Genomic DNA, 19,729 nt, shown 5'->3' with positions numbered 1-19,729 from the left:
GTTCTTAGCTAAGAACGAACTTCCTTCACGTCCTTGGCCTAGATCGTTTGAAATACCTAGCCTCTCCAACATGGTAGGTAACGAGCTAGAGAGAGTTCTTTGCCCTGTCAGAGCTCTCAAATTTTATCTTAATAGGTCAAAACCTATTCGAGGACAGTCAGAACCCTTATGGTGTGCCATCAAGAAACCTTCGAGGCCCATGTCCAAGAATGTGGTTTCGTATTATATAAGGCTTCTGATTAGAGAAGCCCATTCTCATTTAAAGGAGGAAGACCTTGCTTTGCTGAAGGTAAGGACCCACGAAGTAAGAGCCGTAGCTACTTCGATGGCCTTTAATAAAAACCGTTCTCTGCAGAGCATAATGGATGCAACCTATTGGAGGAGCAAGTCAGTGTTTGCATCATTTTATCTTAAAGATGTCCAGTCTCTTTACGAGAACTGCTACACCCTGGGACCATTCGTAGCAGCGAGTGCAGTAGTAGGTGAGGGCTCAGCCACTACATTCCCTTAATCCCATAACCTTTTTTTAACCTTTCTCTTGAATACTTTTATTGTTGTTTTTATGGTTGTTACGGTAGGCTAAGAAGCCTTCCGCATCCTTTTGATTTGGCGGGTGGTCAATTCATTCTTGAGAAGCGCCTGGGTTAGAGGTTGTGTAGAGGTCCTTTAGTAGGGGTTGCAGCCCTATATACTTTAGCACCTTTGAGTTGATTCAGCCTCCAAGAGGAACGCTGCGCTCAGTAAGGAAGACGAACTTAAAAAAGAGGCAGAGTAACGGTTCAAGTCGACTTCCTTACCAGGTACTTATTATTTCATTGTTATTTGAGATAACTGATATATGAAATAGGGATACTTAGCTATCCTTTAATCTTGTACACTGGTTTTCACCCACCCCCCTGGGTGTGAATCAGCTACATGATTATCGGGTAAGTTTAATATTGAAAAATGTTATTTTTATTAGTAAAATAAATTTTTGAATATACTTACCCGATAATCATGATTTAATTGACCCTCCCTTCCTCCCCATAGAGAACCAGTGGACCGAGGAAAAATTGAGGAGGTGTCAACAAGAAGTACTGTAGTACCTGGCCACAGGTGGCGCTGGTGAGTACACCCCCTTCTAGTATTGTGATAGCTGGCGTATCCCTCCATAGAATTCTGTCGGGCAACGGAGTTGACAGCTACATGATTATCGGGTAAGTATATTCAAAAATTTATTTTACTAATAAAAATAACATATTTGCATGTGTATTTCAAATGATTTTTCCATATAAGTTTTACAGAATATATAAAAAGTACAAAAAGGGCACAGAACCTAACAAACCCACCTAACCTAACCTAGAAGTATGACAGGTCACAAACCTCAGGTATTTACTGAGAACGGTAAAATTCTCCATGTTACGAATGATACACAGCGTTACCAACGTTACGGTGACATTACTAGCGATAGTAATGATAGATATTTCCATACGTATCTTAGATAATTTTCCCATATAAGTTTTACACAATATATAAAAAGTACAAAAAGGGCACAGAACCTAACAAACCCACCTAACCTAGGAGTTCCCCGATCACAAAACACATATAATGACTATTGAGGAATGACTTACCTTTTTGCAATTAATATTATCTTCCATGGGGGTAGACGACTTTTTCCCAAAAATATACCGTTATAATAAGTAACGGTATAACCACAACGACGTTTCTTTTTGTTCTGAGGAATGATGGTTTCGGTATTAAAATAAAATACGTGAATGACTTTCCTGTAAGGTAGGAGGGAAACGGCACTTGGGGCTCTGTAAGGGTTGAGGAATTACGTTTTGTGATTTCAGGAAATTATTAACATTGGCTGAAGAATAATAAAAATCACCATGGAATTTAGCAAATGTTATAGGTATGGAATACTGAAGCCGTTACAAGTATCTATAACTTCCTCCATCGCAAAATACGAAAAAATAAACCTCACTTGAAATGACGGACATCTTACTAGGTCAAAGGTTACAAGGGAAAAGGATTTGGTATGAACAGACCACTTAAAGAGACAAAGGAAAGGGGTAGGGAAATAGCAGTTGACAACCCCCTTGTGTAAACTTAGAATAGGTATCGGTTCGTGATTGGTTAACAGAAAGTGTAGAGGGTAAACAAGAGTGAACTGTATAGGGAAACTAGTACAGAGAAAGTATTCATGTATGATAAATAATATTGAATGGGAATATAAATTGAGATGATATTAAAAGGAATAGGGTAATAAAACGAGTAATAGGTAGAGGAAAAGCTTCTGCGCAGGGGGGACAGGTTTCTGCGCAGGACGAAACTAGTATGCACGAACGTACGGGTGCTAATGATAGCATGGAAAGCTAACATTTGATCTACATCAGACGTTGACAGCACTGGTTACTGTATTTTTCAATATTAAACTTAGCCGGTGATCATATAGCTGTCAGCTCTGCTGCCCGACAGAAAAACCTAAGGACAAAATACGCCAGCGATCACTATACAGGTGGGGGTGTACATCAACAGCGCCATCTGTCGAGCAGGTACTCAAGTACTCCATGTCAACACAGAATCAATTTTCTCTCTGTCGTGCTACTGGCAAGACCTACTAAATACGCTGTTACTAACTGGATTTGTTTTCACAACTATTTGGTGAAGTACACTATTCTAGTTTTGAGCTTTCGCTATGCAGGGGTTTTATCTTCATCTCAAAATCTTGAACTCGTTTTGGATAGATTTAATTATGGTGACAAAGAGAGTATGAACTCTCTTTCACTTTTAAATGGCCGACCCTTCCCTTAGACGGAAGTGTGTTTAGGTTTTTAGTAATTTTGCTTAACACGTTATAGATCTATATATTTTATATCTCTCCGCCTTTATTAGGCCTCTTCAATTAACTTTCCATTTATTATAAACATATAAAAATAAATTTTTATGTTTTGTTTATATGCGACCTTTCCTGATAGTAGGCGGTCCTAACTTGGAACCGAAGTTAATCAACGTTGAGCCCGTTATATCGTATTTAGCCTTTAAAGAATTTAAAACTTTTTAAATTTAATGTTTTATGAAAGAATTTCTTTGATAGTCTTCGTACTGTTTTCAAAGATGAACTAACGTTTAGTTTTTTTTTAGACTACGCAGTTGTTGACGTTCAGGACGTTCAACATGTGCTCTATCGTTACGATAGAGAGAGAGTGTATCACGGTTTCACGTTGCAGTAAGAGTAAATCGATTCTGACGTTTCGCTCATTCTTTCTTAACTTAAATGGTTTAAATTCTAAATTAAAGGAACTTTTTATTTGGAAAACCTTTCAGTTTTTTCCTTTAGCCATATAACATGTTTTTTTGACGATATATAATTGGGCTCTTCTCTCAGGTGCGAAATCAAGAGAGAAAGAGAGAGAGAGATAGAGACGGAGGGAGAGAGAGGAAAAAAAAAAACGTTCCGTTCAAGCGGGTAACGTTGTTCTCGTGTCACTCTCCTCCCTAGTCGCTGTACGGGGAAGAAGGTAAAACGTTTCTAGGGTTTTATTCTTGTCCCCAGGCTATGTGGGGTGAGAGATTGTAAACGTAGTTTAATTGAACTAGTGTTTAGTCTCTTTCCCAGCCACTGAATTCTTTATCTTTATATGTTTTCTGTTTTTGCTAGTATTAATGAGCTGCATTATACGACTGTTTTCGCAATTACTACCTTTTAATGAAGGGTAGAATTGCGTGTTTCAGGTAGAAATCAGTAAAAGTTTCGATTTCAGTGAAATAAGTGCAAAACAGAAAATCGAAGTGATAAAGTGATATGCGCAAAGTGTTACAGTGTTGCGTCCGAGGGTTCGTCTGTTCGTGCCTGTCGTTCACCTAGTCCGGGACCTCTTGCAAGCTCCCAAGCCCAGGGGAGAAGTAATGTCGAAGGACTTATGGGTTCCACAGGCCTTGATCAACGAACAGACGTTTCCCTCCGTGGTTTCGGGCGTATCTACCCAAGATCGCCCCACCCACACAAAGACGAGAGAGCCCATTTACTTCTCGTCTGCGGAAGAGGTTTCTCGTAAGAAACCATGGACCAAGGTCTCGCAGCTTATTAAGCGCAAGTTGGTCCCTTCCGCGCAAGTCCAACGGCCCAGTTGTAGCCACTGGGTCAGTTCGGACTCGCTGCAGTCTTCCGACGACTGTTCACCTCCTAAGAGAGGCAAAGCGGTACCGCAACAGGCAGTAACACCGTCTGTTGCCGCACCTGCTACTGTAGACCCTAAGTGGTCTTTGCTACAGTCTATGCAGACACAGTTAGCATCTTTTATGCAGGAGTATCGTGCGGAGAAGGTTGACGCTGCACCCGTTAGCCTACAACCAACCAAGGTTGTGCGTACAGTAGACGCTGACGCTACCTGCTCCCGCACTCCGCCTGTGAGAGTTCCACCACCCATGCGCAGTGTACCCTGCCAGCCGCACGTTGACGTTCACAGACGCACGCTACCCTCCGTTGACGTTCGCGAGTTACCACAACAACAGGAGGGTGGAGTTAAGTTGCTTTGTTTTGACACTGTGCGTCAACCTCCGCATTCTAGAGTTGTTTTGACTGCTCAGTTTAGACAGTCAAAGCAGTCTCGAGTGAACACTATGTCCTCACGCTCCTGTTGTGGTTGACAGTTCAGTTGTTGACAGTTCACAGTCTATCAAGCAGTTACATGACGTTGCCTTCTGGTCTGCTACTAATGCACCAGTGCTGTATGTCCTCACGCACCTGTTGTGGTTGACAGTTCAGTTGTTGACAGTTCACAGACTGTCAAGCAGTTACATGACGTTGCCTTCTGGTCTGCTACTAATGCACCAGTGAGAAACTCACTGAGATAACCTAGCTTTTATCGGACAAGGTTCCTGTAGATGAGAAAGTGCTGTTCTCCCTCCTACTGATATTCCTTTGAGGACTCTGTCATTTGGAGAGGAGCCTTAAGCTGCTTAGCCTCCTATGGACTTTAATTAAATCATGATGATTTTTTTTAAGGATCTTCGTCCGGATCTTGTAACTGCTGCTCCTCGTTCGCCTAAACGTCAGAACTTACACTAGGCCTAGCTACTTCGAAGCCGTTGTTGTTAAGCTAGTGCTCTCTCGCTCTCCTAGAGAGCGTTACGTTGGCTAGGCGACTGGTTTTTGCACCAGGAGGAGTTTTAGGGATACAGCCTTTGATTTCCCTTCTTTTAAACTGGCTTATAGAGCGAGAGTCTGTTAGGACACGAGAAAAGTTCTCGGCTTGGAAGTTCATGCCTCTGCCCAAATAGACTTCTCAATTCTGGTAGACTCGCCCTGGCGCCTAGCCAGGAGACGCTCCAAGTTGTTTACAGGTCAACTTCTCAGCTTTTGTCGAGCCTTTGAAGTTTTGCTGTACTATTATGTCACACATAACAAGGCTTCCAGGGATGGTAAATGGTTCCGCCTCAGTCGCTAACCCCGTCTGTTGCCACACCTGCTCCCGTAGACCCTTAATGGGCTTGGCTGCAAGACATGCAGTCCAAGCTTGTGTCCTTAATAGAGGACTTAAGTGCAGAGAAGAACCTTCTGGCCAACAACCTTCCAACCGGTTGGTTGTGCGCCCTGTTGCGCTGAGGTTTCCTACTCGCGTCTGCCAGTTGAGGTGGTTCCTCCACCGATGCGACCCAGTGTGGGTTGCCAGTCGCACGTTGACGTTAAGCGACGCTCGGAGGTGGTTGTTGACGTTCAGTGTGTCACTAGGAAGACGTTCAACAACCAGCAGAGGTGACTTGTTGTGACGCAGTGCGTCAACCTCAGCAACCCGGTAGGGTGTTGACTGCACAACCCAGCAGTCTAGACAGTTTCGGGTTGACGCTGTACTTCCTCGCGCACCCATGGTTGTTGACAGTTCACAGACTGTGCAGCAGTGCCATGATATTGCGTCCGGCTCCGTCACGCATCCACCAGTGCGACCGGATTCAGCGAGTCAGACGTTGCCCACTCCGTTGCCGTTTCCTCATCAGTTTCGGATGAGGAACCCTCTGATGAGGACGTTGCTGAACAAGACGATCAGCCCCCAGCCCTGCTATCCATCCAGAAGATGCTGAAGAAGGAACGCTGCCCAGTCAGGCTGTGGATGAGTCTGGTAGGGACACTGTCATCCGTGGATCAATTTGTGTCACTAGGAAGACTACACCTCCGTCCTCTTCTATACCATCTAGCTTTTCACTGGAAAAAGGACAAGCCGCTAGAAGCGGTCTCGATCCCGGTTTCCGGAAAGTTAAAGTCTTGTCTGACTTGGTGAAAGGACTATATTAACCTTAGAGAGGGTCTTCCCCTGACTGTTCAGACTACCAACCACGTTCTCTTCTCGGACGCATCGGACGTAGGCTGGGGTGCGACATTAGACGGTAGGGAATGCTCGGGATTATGGAACTCGAGTCAAAGGACAATGCATTTCAAGTGCAAGGAGCTACTGGCAGTACGTCTGACCTGGAAAAGCTTCAGGTCTCTCCTTCAAGGCAAAGTGGTGGAGGTGAACTCGGACAACACCACGGCTTTGGCGTACATCTCCAAGCAAGGAGGGACCTACTCTCTGACATTGTACGAGATCGCAAGGGACCTCCTCACCTGGTCAAAAGGTCTAGACATTTCAATAGTAACGAGGTTCATCCAAGGCAACTTGAATGTCATGGCAGATTGTCTCAGTCGGAAGGGACAAATAATTCCAACAGAATGGACCCTCCACAAGGATGTATGCAAGAGACTTTGGGCCACCTGGGGCCAGCCAACCATAGATCTCTTCGCAACCTCGATGACCAAGAGGCTCCCAATATTTTGCTCACCAATCCCGGACCCAGCAGCAGTTCATATAGATGCCTTTCTACTAGATTGATCACATCTAGATCTATATGCATTCCCTCCGTTCAAGATTGTCAACAAGGTACTGCAGAAGTTCGCCTCTCACGAAGGGACAAGGTTGACGCTAGTTGCTTCCCTCTGGCCCGCGAGAGAATGGCTCACCGAGGTACTTCGATGGCTAGTAGACGTTCCCAGAACTCTTCCCCTAAGGGTGGACCTTCTACGTCAGCCACGCGTAAAGAAGGTACACCAAGGCCTCCACGCTCTTCGTCTGACTGCCTTCAGACTATCGAAAGACTCTCGAGAGCTAGAGACTTTTCGAAGGAGGCAGCCAGAGCGATTGCTAGAGCAAGGAGAACATCCACCCTTAGAGTCTACCTATCGAAGTGGGAAATCTTCCGAAACTGGTGCAAGTCAGTATCCGTATCCTCGACCAGTACCTCTGTAACTCAAATAGCTGACTTTCTCTTATATCTGAGGAAAGAACGATCTCTTTCAGCTCCCACTATCAAGGGTTACAGAAGCATGTTGGCATCAGTCTTCCGTCACAGAGGCTTAGATCTTTCCAACAATAAAGATCTACAGGACCTCCTTAAGTCTTTTGAGACCACGAAGGAGCGTCGTTTGGTTACACCTGGTTGGAATTTAGACGTGGTACTAAGATTCCTTATGTCAGACAGGTTCGAACCGCAACAATCAGCCTCCCTGAAAGATCTCACCTTAAAGACTCTTTTCCTGATATGCTTAGCCACAGCTAAAAGAGTCAGTGAGATTCATGCCTTCAGCAAGAACATCGGATTCTCATCCGAAACGGCTACATGTTCTACAACTTGGTTTTCTAGCCAAACACGAGCTGCCTTCTCGGCCTTGACCAATATCGTTCGATATTCCAAACTTATCGCATGGTTGGAAATGAACTAGAAAGAGTCCTATGTCCTGTAAGAGCTCTTGAGTTCTATTTAAAAACCTTTACGAGGCCCGTCTGAAGCTTTATGGTGTTCAGTTAAGAATCCATCTTTGCCTATGTCAAAGAATGCTTTATCCTATTTTATCAGACTGTTATTACGAGAAGCTCATTCCCATCTGAATGAGGAAGACCAAGCTTTGCTGAAGGTAAGGACACACGAAGTTAGAGCTGTCGCAACTTCAGTGGCCTTTAAACAAAATAGATCTCTGCAAAGTATAATCGACGCAACCTATTGGAAAAGCAAATCAGTGTTCGCGTCTTTTTATCTTAAGAATGTCCAGTCTCTTTACGAGAACTGCTACACTCTGGGACCATTCGTAGCAACGAGTGCAGTAGTGGGTGAGGGCTCAACCACTACAATTCCCTAATTCCATAACCTTTTTAATCTTTCTCTTGAAATGTTTTATTTTTGTTTTTGGGTTGTCCGGAAGGCTAAGAAGCCTTTCGCATCCTACTTGATTTGGCGGGTGGTCAAAGTCATTTCTTGAGAAGCGCCTAGATTAGAGGTTTTGATGAGGTCCTTTAGTATGGGTTGCAACCCTTCATACTTCAGCTCCTAGGAGTCGCTCAGCATCCTATGAGGATCGCGAGGCTCAGTAAGGAAGACGTACTTAAAAAGGCAGAGTAATTGTTCAAGTCGACTTCCTTACCAGGTACTTATTGATTTTATGTTTGTTATTTTGAATAACTACTAAAATGGAATACAAAATACTTAGCTCTTTATGTAACACATAATGCTGGTCTCTACCCACCCCCCTGGGTGTGAATCAGCTATATGATCACCGGCTAAGTTTAATATTGAAAAATGTTATTTTCATTAGTAAAATAAATTTTTGAATATACTTACCCGGTGATCATAAATTAAAGGACCCTCCCTTCCTCCCCAATAGAGACCCAGTGGGCAGAGGAGAAAATTGGTTCTGTGTTGACATGGAGTACTTGAGTACCTGCTCGACAGATGGCGCTGTTGATGTACACCCCCACCTGTATAGCGATCGCTGGCGTATTTTGTCCTTAGGTTTTTCTGTCGGGCAGCAGAGCTGACAGCTATATGATCACCGGGTAAGTATATTCAAAAATTTATTTTGCTAATGAAAATAACATTTTTCCCAGCAATATGGATTCATCCCCTCAGCTGTGTTATACCTGACCACATGAAAATCATGAGTCTGTAGACTTCTAGTTGATCAGTGGGCTTATAGCTATACAATATAGATAACTATTAGAAGAACTTCATGGGAATGGTTTATATACAGTAGAGGTGAAGCTGCTCCTGCTTTTATTTGACTGGCAGACTAGCCTTTCTTTTTTTGGATTTTTGATTAATCATTTTTTTTTTCTTTGTTAGATGTGATGTCCTCTATTATAAGGAAGTGTTCCGGGCACCTTTATGTCGCCGCTGGAGGTGGATCCTCTTTCCCTATGCCTTGGGTACAGAGGTCATAGGTGTTCTGAAGGCTCCCCCTGCCAAGTATGTAGAAGTGGTCGCCCTCTCAGTGGGCTTATAGCTATACAATATAGATAACTATTAGAAGAACTTCATGGGAATGGTTTATATACAGTAGAGGTGAAGCAAAAACTGCTCAGTGAATCATTTCCTTCAAATTTCCTTTAGGCATGGCTTTACCACCCTTAACCCTTACTAGTTAAAAAAAATGTTGGTTAAATGTAGGTCTCATTGCTTGGAAATTGCTGAAAAAATATTGCCAAGACTAAGCGGCTTTTATGGGGTCCACTATTTTCATTCAAGTGAATAAATCAGTTTAGGAGGTAAAACTATAGCATAGGACGACCTTTATTTGGTGTGTAGATGTATGGTGGCATAGAACAGGAGACCAAAATCTTCTTATTGATTCCACATGGGGATTAAGCAAAGAATATTGTTACTCTTGTGCCTATGAAAACATACTTGTTCCAACACTTGATACAAACCCTCATTCTTTACTATAGGAGATATTCTAGCGCAAGCTGGAAAATACAGCAGAAAAACCTTAACAAGGTCGTTAACGACCGGGCAGGTAGTTACCCACCTGTTAGTGGTGGGGGGACAGCCGGTCGGTAGCTGCTGTTTACCTTCAATCGAATTCTAGCCGTCGCAGTGGTAACACCGCTGCTCCTGCTTTTATTTGACTGGCAGACTAGCCTTTTATTTTTGGGATTTTTGATTAATCAATTATTTTTTCTTTGTTAGATGTGATGTCCTCTATTATAAGGAAGTGTTCCGGGCACCTTTATGTCACCGCTGGAGGTGGGTCCTCTTTCCCTATGCCTTGGGTACAGAGGTCATAGGTGTTCTGAAGGCTCCCCCTGCCAAGTATGTAGAAGTGGTCGCCCTCTCAGTGGGAGAAGTTTGAGAGAGGTAAAATAGGAAGTCCTATAAGGACTCTATACCTTCAGGATCGCTGTCGAAGGTAAGGAGTCACGTACCTCTTCTTCAGCCTCTCGATCTCTCCCTTCAGACTCTTCCTCTCTTCCTTGCCTGCCTCCCTCCGGAGGGAAGTTGAGGAAGATTGGCACCATTGATTTAACCCCCATTCCTCTTGATCAGGCGGATCACGTTGCCTCCCCCTGTGGGGCAATACTTTCCGTCACCAGGAATGACTCTGTTACTGCTTCCATTCCAGATCATGTACGAGCGGTATGGCCTGCCCTTGGACTTCCTGGTTCTCCTTCGGAGGAAGTTTGGAACCAGTTCCTCGTGGGCAAGATAGTGCCTCAGGTCCCTTCTGTTTCGGAACCCTTGGGAGTTCCGGACCTCGCCTACCTCCCATCAAATCAGTCGGCGCCCACGAAAGTTTTAGTGGATATAGTAACTTCAGCTCCTGCGGTGCCTACTTCGCACTCCGTTGCGTATCTACAAATTATAACGTCGCAAGCGCAAACATCGCAGTACCTCCTCCTCCTCCTCCTCCTCCTCCTCCTCCTCTTCATCGTCCTCGCCCTCATCTACAAATTACATCGCAAGTGCAAACATTGCAGTACCTCCTCCTCCTCCTCCTCCTCCTCCTCCTCCTCCTCCTCCTCTTCATCGTCCTCGCCCTCATCTACAAATTACGTCGCAAGCGCAAACATTGCAGTAACTCCTCCTCCTCCTCCTCCTCCCCCTCCTCTCCCTCCTCTTCCTCCTCCTCCTCCTCCTCCTCCTCCTCCTCCTCTTCCTCTTCCTCCTCCTCTTCGGAGGCTAGGAGGGAGAGAGAGAAGAGGAAAAGGAGAGCTCGCTCTCCTTCACCCAGACGTTCGCGCCGGAGACACAGGCGACATAGGAAGAGACATCATCGTTCTCGGCCTTCCTCGCCTTCTATCTCTTCACAAGATGTGTCGCCGCAAGACTATAAGCACTCCTCACAAACATAAGAAGAGCTCTCCCTCCTCGTCATCGCCCTCTTCGGAGGTCAGGAGGGAGAGAGAGAAGAGGAAAAGGAGAGCAAGCGCGCCTTCACCTAGATGTTCTCGCAATATAGGAAGATACATCATCGTTCTCGTTTTACAACGCCTTCTGTCTCTCCTCGAGACTATAAGCGCTCTTGGCACAAACCTAAGAAGAGCGCTCCCTCTCGTCATCGTTCTGCCTCGCTGTCATCTTTCTCTTACGAGGGATCATCTAAGAAGCCAGGAACATGGCCAAGGGCAAAGCACGTCCTGACCTCGAACCCTCTTCTTCGCATAATAGTTTGAGGGCGTCCACTCGCTCTAGAAAAGTCAGAAAGAGCGCTTCTCCTCGCTTTCACTCCTTATCTTCAGAGATCGCTCTCGCCTTCGAATTCTCGATCTCTGACAATTTTGGGTCTCGTGATAAGGAAACTTCGGTTTCCCGGTGCGCTATCCCTTCGTTTTCTCGCAACTCAAGTTGCCGAAACCTCGGGCTCTCGTGCATTTAGTCACGCTGACACTTCGGTGTCTTGTGTCAAGGGAAATCTCCGTTTCCCGTTGCTCTGGCCCTTTGGGTTCTCACAACACAACCTCTAGGGGCACACACGATCACACTGAGCCTTCTGGTTCTCGTGAAACAAGTCACCAAGAGTTTTAGTCTTATGACAGAGAGTCTTCGGACTCTTGTTCGCGTGCGCTCAACCAACACTGCGCTCATGACCATCAAGAGTTTTACTCTTATGGCAGTCTTCAGACTCCCGTCACGCAAGGTGTTCGCACGCAATTAGCGCTGCACACTCAAATCTGCGGTCATACACTCGCGGGGTCAACCTTCCCAGTCCCTTTGCTCCCTAATTAGTTAAGGATTACGAGTCTCTCGAAAACCTCGGAAGAAGATGCAGGGGTTCGGCCCTTCTTCTCTTCGGTTAAGAGCAGAAGGAAAAGGGGAAACGTGTTAGAGAGGCTAAAAGAAAACACCCAGATAGCAGCGACGTAGAACACAATGCCGATGGCTTCGGCCGCTCTGTTCGCTATCCTGCACTTCATGTGGCAGCTCATGAGCCGCCCATGTTACGAGGTAGCACTCGTTGTCAACCTGCAACTTGATCAAATTTTTGTTGGGGAGCATAGATTGCTGCCAGGAGGTTCGCCTCCAGGGGTTGGAGAACCTCCCCTTACAGGGGAGTGATAACCTTCCTCAGAATTAGGCTGCATGAGAGAACACCCCCCCCCCTTCCGAGGGAGAGCTTCCCCACTTCAGCCATTCAGCAACCCTCCCTCCTTCGTGAAGAGTTGCGGACAGCTCGACGCTATCTCGTCCCCGAAGACTGTGCTTTCTCCCCTTGAGCTGGGGAAAAGCAAGTCTAAGGCTTGTTCCTCCTTCGAGGGGAACTTCTCCCTCATTTGCGAGAGGGATTATTACGCCTACACTTTTTTCCCATAAGAGCTGGGAGAAAGGTTGGCTCAGGCGATGTCCTCCTTTGGGAGGACTTCTCTTTAGTTCATGAAAGGGAGATTATTACGTCTATGTTTTTCCCATAGAACTGGGAGAAAACTTGTCTTAGGTGATGTCCTCCTTCGGGAGAACTTCTCTCTCGTTCGTGAGAGAGAGAGTTTATTACGCCTATGCATTTTTCCAAGGGAACTAGGAGAAAGCTTGTCTTAGGTGATGTCCTCCTTCGGGAGAACTTCTCCCTCGTTCGCGAGAGAGAAATTATTATGCCTACACTTTTTTCCATAGAGCTGAGAGAAAAGTTGCCTTAAGCGTTATCCTCCTTCGGGAGGACTTTTCCCTCGTTCGCGAGAGAGAGTTTATTACGCCTACGCTTTTCCCCATAGAGCAGGGAGAAAGCTTGTTTTAGGCGATCTCCTTCGGGACAACCTTCCTCCCATTCACGAGAGAAAACTTGTAGGAGTTTGCTGATCCACGCTCCTCCCCCTTACGCTTTTGGTTCTCCTCCAGGGGCGGAGCGAGAGGCTTGTCTTAAGCGACTTTCTCCTTTGGGAGAACAAACCTACCCTGCGGAGGAGTTATCTTCATCCCTGACGTTCTCCCCCTCATGCTGTAGGAGACGTCTTTTTAAACCTATTGGTTCTCCTCACGTTGACCCCTCTGAGTCTCATGATGATCACCCTTTCAGCGGACGTGATTGGGAGCTTTTGAACTCTCGTCATGTTGATCCTACGGGATCTCATAACCTTAGGAGTCCTTCGGGCCTCTGTCGCACTGGACTTTCAAGTTCACACATCTTGGGACCTTGGAGTTTCAGTTACGCTGAGTCGTCGTGCTCTCATAACAATTAGCACAGTGTCCACGCACGCACGCAATTAGCGCTATGCGCGCGACCATCGTCATCAAGAGTATTAATCTTATGACAGAGAGTCTTCTAACTCTTGTCAACGGTCTTCGTCATTACCTCCAGACACTCCGACTTCTACCGTTCTTCCCCTTTCGATAAGAAAGATGCCAGGGGTAAATCATAAGGTTTGTCCGCTACTCGCGTCTCCGCTTTACCTGTAATAACACGCGAGGAATTATCGCAGCCTAAGGATTCCTCAGAAAAGCTGCCGTCGAAGGACATAGAATTCACCTATTTAAGGACTCTAAGAGCTATATGTAATATCTCATGCCTCGGTGATTTGCATCTGTCGCCTCGACCTCTTGGCGCTCCAGCCTTAAACAGGCTATGTCGTTCACCCCAAACCCTAAGACCAGAATTGATCTTCTGGCTGTGGCCTGATTGGTAACGTTTCTGACTGGTTTTTGACAGTCTGGGGTTTGAGTCCCGCTCAGACTTGTTAGTGCCATAAGTGTCTGCAACCTTACCATCCTTGTGAGTTAATGTTGGGGTGTTTGGGGGTGCCTATAGGTCTATCTGCTGAGACATCAGCAGCCACTGCCTGGCCCTCCCTTGTCCTAGTTTGGATGGAGAGGAGGCTTGGTCATTGACCATATAATGTATGGTCAGTCTCTAGGGCATTGTCCTAACTGCTAGTGCAATGTCACTGTCTCTTGCCTCTGCCATTCATGAGCGACCTTTAAACCTGGTCTGTTCGCCCTGCAGGCCGTCTGAGGAGGTATAGTAGGCGGTCGCGGGAGAAACGGGTTCCCTGAAGTCTCAGGAATCCAATAAATTCCCGTTTAAGAGACAAAAGCCCTTTACGAGATCAGAGACGTCAACCCTTCTCCTCTGATCTTGGATCCCCGCACGGCGAGGCTCACAACGGGCTAATCCTCGAAGAGACACTCTACTCTTCCAGGCTCTTCTCAGTCACAGAAGCCTCGGCAATGGAAGCGGCTTCAGTGTCCCTTCTGGAGGCTCCTTCTTGGCTTGACACGTGGTCTGGTACAGTCGGCTACCTCGCGAGCCAGGAGGACTTGTCAAACCAAGACTCCATGCAGTCCCTACAGGAAGTCCTAACTGCTGGGGCCAAGACAATGGACTTCTTAACTGCTACATCAGCGACCATGTGGAGCAATTGGGTTCTCCAAAGGAAGGAATCAGTAGTTCCCTGACTTCCTTTTGTACCTCAGTGAGGAAAAGCTCCTCTCAGTTTCGGCGATTAAGGGCTATCGCTCAGCCTTGAGCCTCATCTGTAGATTGAGAAGCGGTTGACCTCTCCGCCTCAGATGACATCACCTTGGTTGATTCGGGGTTTTGAGTGATCTAGCACCACAGCTGAGATTAGACCATCACTGTGAGACGTGTCTTACGTTCCCTAAAGGGGCTGCCCTATGAGCCCTTACTGAACCTTAAGACCATCTTCTTCGTACCTCTGTCCTCGGCTAAAAGGGTCAATGAGCTACATGGCCTGTCTTACGTCATCACTCATTCTAGGGGATGGGGGCGGGAAGTGTCTCGCAACTTCGTACCGGGCTTGGTGGCTAGACTCATAATCCTTCATCTACCGATGAGAGATTTCGAGAATTTCCATTTTCCAGCCTCAATAAGGTAACACATGGTACAGACCACTCGTTACTATACCCAGTCAGGACGCTAAAGAAATACCTGAAGCGTACCAGACCTTTCAGACCACGGCTTCGTCATCTCTTCCTTATTAACAAGGTAAAGAAGAGAATCTCTCGCAACACCATCCCTTTCTAGCTCAAGAAAGTTATTGCGAAGTCTTTTCACAGAGACCCAGAGGCAGCACAACCCAGAGCCCATTAAGTTAGGGGAGTGGCTGCCTCACTGGCATTTAAGAGAAATTTCTCGGTCTCCCAAGTCTTAAGTACTGCGGTCTGGAAACGCCAATCTACATGCACCGCTCACTATTTGAGCGACGTGACACATAGGTCTCTAGACACCCTTTCTATAGGGCCTATTGTGACAGGTCAACGGGTGCTGTACCTACCTTACACCCTTTCTGGGGACTGTAGCCATTGGCTGAGGGTACTGGGTTACACTAGGTTTTAAGGACTTCCATCTATCTTCTTTGTCTCCTTCTCCCTCCCATCTGGGGATCATAGTCTGTATCCAGTTTCAGCTGGACTCGCCAATGGAAATAAGGTATGATACTCATCTGATTCCTCTCACAGGGTGTAAGTTATACTTATGGTCACGAGGTTTCCCCTTTTCAAGGTCGGGGGAATCCTAAGTTTGAAGGGGTCCGAGTCGAATGTTCCTGACCCACTTCATCCTGAAACATTTGTTTCCACGAAGCTACAAACCTTCAGTCGTGCTGAGGTTATGGGGATCTACAAAGAAAGAAGATTAACGGAAGATTGTTGCTTCAAAAGAGTCTATTCTGAGGACTATCTTCCCTAGGAATAGGGAACTCCTTGGCCACCCTAGCCTCAAGACTAAGTCTCCTATAGTAAAGAATGAGTGTTTGTATCAAGTGTAGGAACAAATGGCAAACTTATAACAGAGTTTGTATATTTCCTAACATACAAACCCGAATTCTTTACACAAATCTTCCCTACATCACCGCCCCCTAGAATAGTCCTAGCTAGAATCCGATTGAAGGTAAACAGCAGCTACCGACCGGCGGTCCCCCCACCACTAACAGGTGGGTAACTACATGCCCGGTCGTTAACGACCTTGTTAAGGTTTTTCTGCCGTATTTTCCAGCTCGCGCTAGAATATCTCCTATAGTAAAGGATGAGGGTTTGTATCTTAGGAAAAATACAAATTTTTATAAGTTTGTCATTTCATCAAGCTGGATTGAGTGATACAAAATGGAGTGCCGGTAAAGATTTTGACAGTGATGAGTATATGCACCTCTGTTAATTACTCAGAACTCTGCAGATCCTATTATAGGTGCATATACTCAGAACATTGATTGACTATGATCTGATATGGAGATACATTCTCCATTGGGGAGTAAACATGTCATTTGTTCCCATACGAACACAAATCTTTGTCCTTTAATGCGAGATTAATTCAAGTGCAGTTGGAACTTGCCAGTTACAAACTTAAAATGAGATTTTGGCTGGTGCCGGTAGTTACTGGCTGGTGGCAGGGAAGCCCCATGCCTACTGCCTGAATACTGAACAGTCACCTTGATTCATGCTGTTGAATAATACTGCTGTGCTATCAGCTTCTCTTCACTCTTTGCTTTTAGAATTTTCTTTCTTTAACATGGACAAGTCTCTTGTTTCCGTTGACAAAGCTGTGATATGCCTTTGGAGTTAATCCCTCGAAGTTGAATAAATTTCAGCTTCTTATGACATTATTATTGGGTCTGAACTCGAGCGGACGGTTGATATTCCGCCCTCGCATCAGACTTCCCTGATTGTCTAACCACCTATGAGTTCAAGAAGACGACTGTATCGGGAGGTACAAGCTCTCCTTCCTAAAAGAGACTGTAGTTCTTCTATGATGCACCCATACACAAACATTATGACTGAGCATGCAAGGGGTTTTTGACTCGGAATTTTCGTTTACCAATGGACGTGCTGCTTCGTATGCACAACGTTCTTCAATTAGATAAAAAAACCCCATCTCACCAGACCTTGTCTGTGCACGGCACACTAATGATACACTATCATGCTTATCATAAGCAAGCCTGTGGTGCGCACAACAACAGAATTCTCTTATCACTACAATAGTGCAAAGCTTCACGCAATCCCATGGATCTGCGAGCGCCTCCTTTGGTGAGCTCTCCCCAAGGGGAGATAATTCCTTGTTCAGGAGAAAGGTTCTCGATTGCACTTGCGTGTTCGATGATCGCATGACTAGTAATGGTGACAGGACTCTCTTTATAAGCACTCACATTGGCGCACAGTGCACAAGTCAGCTAACAATGCGCACTCTCTGATTCCCTTCTCAGACAGACGGGATAGCTGATAAAGAGGCATGCCAGGACACAACTTCTGCATGCATTCAGCTTAGATCATGCCTCTTACTGAACAGAGGGAAACTAATCCTGTACGAGTGTCTGTTTGTATCTTTAAGTGCACTATGTCTAGGCACATACTTGGCTGACTTCATACACACTGCCGGTCTGAAGAAAACAGGGCTGCTCCCTCCCTTTTCCTCTATTAGACAATTAGTCCTTCAAGACTGATGGAAAGGAGTTTCATATAAGTCACTCCTACCGTTTCTCTCCCCATGTGACAGACATTATTGTCTAATCCTACACTTAGGACAAAGAAAGAGACGGTTAGATTATGCACTACTTCAAATTCACCTCGGTCGTTAGTGATCATGGGCATCCAGGGGAGTGCCACTACACATGCTCACAGTCTCGCATCTGTTGACGATTTCAGAGCTTTTATGGAAGCGCCATCTTGCCTGTCCCTGCACCCATTAGAGCAATATCCACATGCTACCAAGTGTTTCTGCACTCTTCAGAGAGTGCCATCTCACCTGTTTGCAATTGCATACCACAACCTTAACAGCTCACAATTGACCATGTATCATCTAACCTGCTCGCTATGGATTGCGCATCATCTCACTTGCTCATGACTGATCACATACTACTTGATAATGCGGGCTCTTATGGGAGCACCTTCGTTAGTGCTTTCATTTTCATTTTTGGTCTTATAGGAGGGGGTGTGCCTTTCTATTCCCACTCATTCATTTAACTTAGAGCAGTCACATGCTTGTGTGCTGCTATCTATTCGCACACAAGCTCACTCAACAGCTAGATATTCCTTGAAACTCGTCAATCCCCTTTTAAGGAATCAGGAGTGGGCTTTCCAATCCACTGTGCTGTTGGTTGGTAATCTCTTGTCAAATTCCCTCCATTGGTCCATTCTATCATTCTGTGTGGCATTTGGGCTGGCAGTCTCTCTACAGTAGCAAAGTTCCTCCGGACTGTCTTGCATTCAAAATTTGTTAGCTCTTTTGCTCTTTGCTCCTGATTCGTGTGGTAGGGGGGGGTGTGTGTGCAAGGGTTCAATGCCAGCAAGTTTGTTGAGGATGTTGGGTTCCTGGGACACAGTGTACCTGTGATGACTGCATGCCTCGTTAAGCATAGGTTCTATTTTCTTGGCCTGTGATGACTGCATGCCTCGTTAAGCATAGGTTCTATTTTCTTGGCATGCGGTGCACAGTGCTAGGCTGGTGCATAGCACAGGGCTAAGCAGTTGTTCTTAGTGTGTGAGCATTGGCTCCCCACTTGGTTCCTGTTAGTTTTTAGCAGGGAATTGTAATTGTGAGAGCCAACCTTCCTTTGGAGCTTTTGCAGATGAGTGGCAAATGACAGAGTTCTAGAAACTGATGATGTTCTAACTCTTTGCCACGCCGGAGGATCTTTAGTTTGCGATTGGCTTCTCTGTTTCTCAGGGTATGGAGTCAAAGACCACTTGCCATAGTATTTTCCCATTTGCTCTAGGATGGCTGGTAGCCTCCGTGTCCAGGTATAGATTGTGTGCATAGATGAATCTGCAAACATTTGGTGGGGAGGGTTGATCATTAGTATATATATATTGTACACCAGTAGTGCAAGGACTGAGCCCTAACGTAGGCCATTCTTTTGCACTCGCTATCTACTTTTAGTGCCATCCATCTCTACATAAAATTCGTGGTTTTCAATATTAATCTTACCCGATGATCATGTAGCTGTCAACTCCGTTGCCCGACAGAAATCTACGGTCGGGATACGCCAGCGATCGCTATCCAGGTGGGGGTGTACACAACAGCGCCATCTGTGAGTAGGTACTCAAGTACTTCTTGTCAACAAGAACTCAATTTTTCCTCTGTCGTGCCGCCGGCAAGACCTACTTGGATACGCTGTTGATTTTGGAGTCTTTGTTCACGATTTGGTGATGTATTTGCTCTAAAGTTATAGCCTTCGCTATTCAGGAAGCTTTATCCTTAGCTTAGCAAGCTTTTGGAATTGATTTGGTTCTTTGGTTAACGAACTTTGCTTAATTTTGGAATCCCCCCTTGACTACTTCTAAATTCAAGATGTCTGACCAGTCCCAAGTTCCTAAATACAGGCAGTGTAGTGTTAGGACTTGTACTAGGCGTCTTCCGAAGGCTTCTATAGATCCTCACACCGTATGTTCCAATTGTAGGGGTAAATCCTGTCAATTGGAAGATCGATGTGGGGAATGTGCTGGGCTTTCGGAATTCGATTTTAACGAATTCCTTAGATATGCACGTAGGTTAGAGAAGGAGAGA

At 45.6% G+C, this 19,729-nt stretch overlaps 1 long non-coding RNA gene across 1 annotated transcript in view; it reads left to right on the top strand.

Annotated features, from left to right (window-relative positions):
• LOC137640709 (uncharacterized) overlaps window positions 1–19,729 on the top strand; it is a 40,397-nt gene that overhangs the window by 10,611 nt on the left and 10,057 nt on the right. Inside the window, exon 2 of the long non-coding RNA XR_011044455.1 lies at window positions 9,133–9,255. This is a non-coding gene — a long non-coding RNA (uncharacterized lncRNA). The remainder of the gene's footprint in view (window positions 1–9,132; window positions 9,256–19,729) is intronic.

Source organism: Palaemon carinicauda, chromosome 5 (assembly GCF_036898095.1).
Source record: "Palaemon carinicauda isolate YSFRI2023 chromosome 5, ASM3689809v2, whole genome shotgun sequence".
Classification (NCBI taxonomy): domain Eukaryota; kingdom Metazoa; phylum Arthropoda; class Malacostraca; order Decapoda; family Palaemonidae; genus Palaemon; species Palaemon carinicauda.
This window is presented reverse-complemented; position numbering and strand designations above follow the sequence as displayed.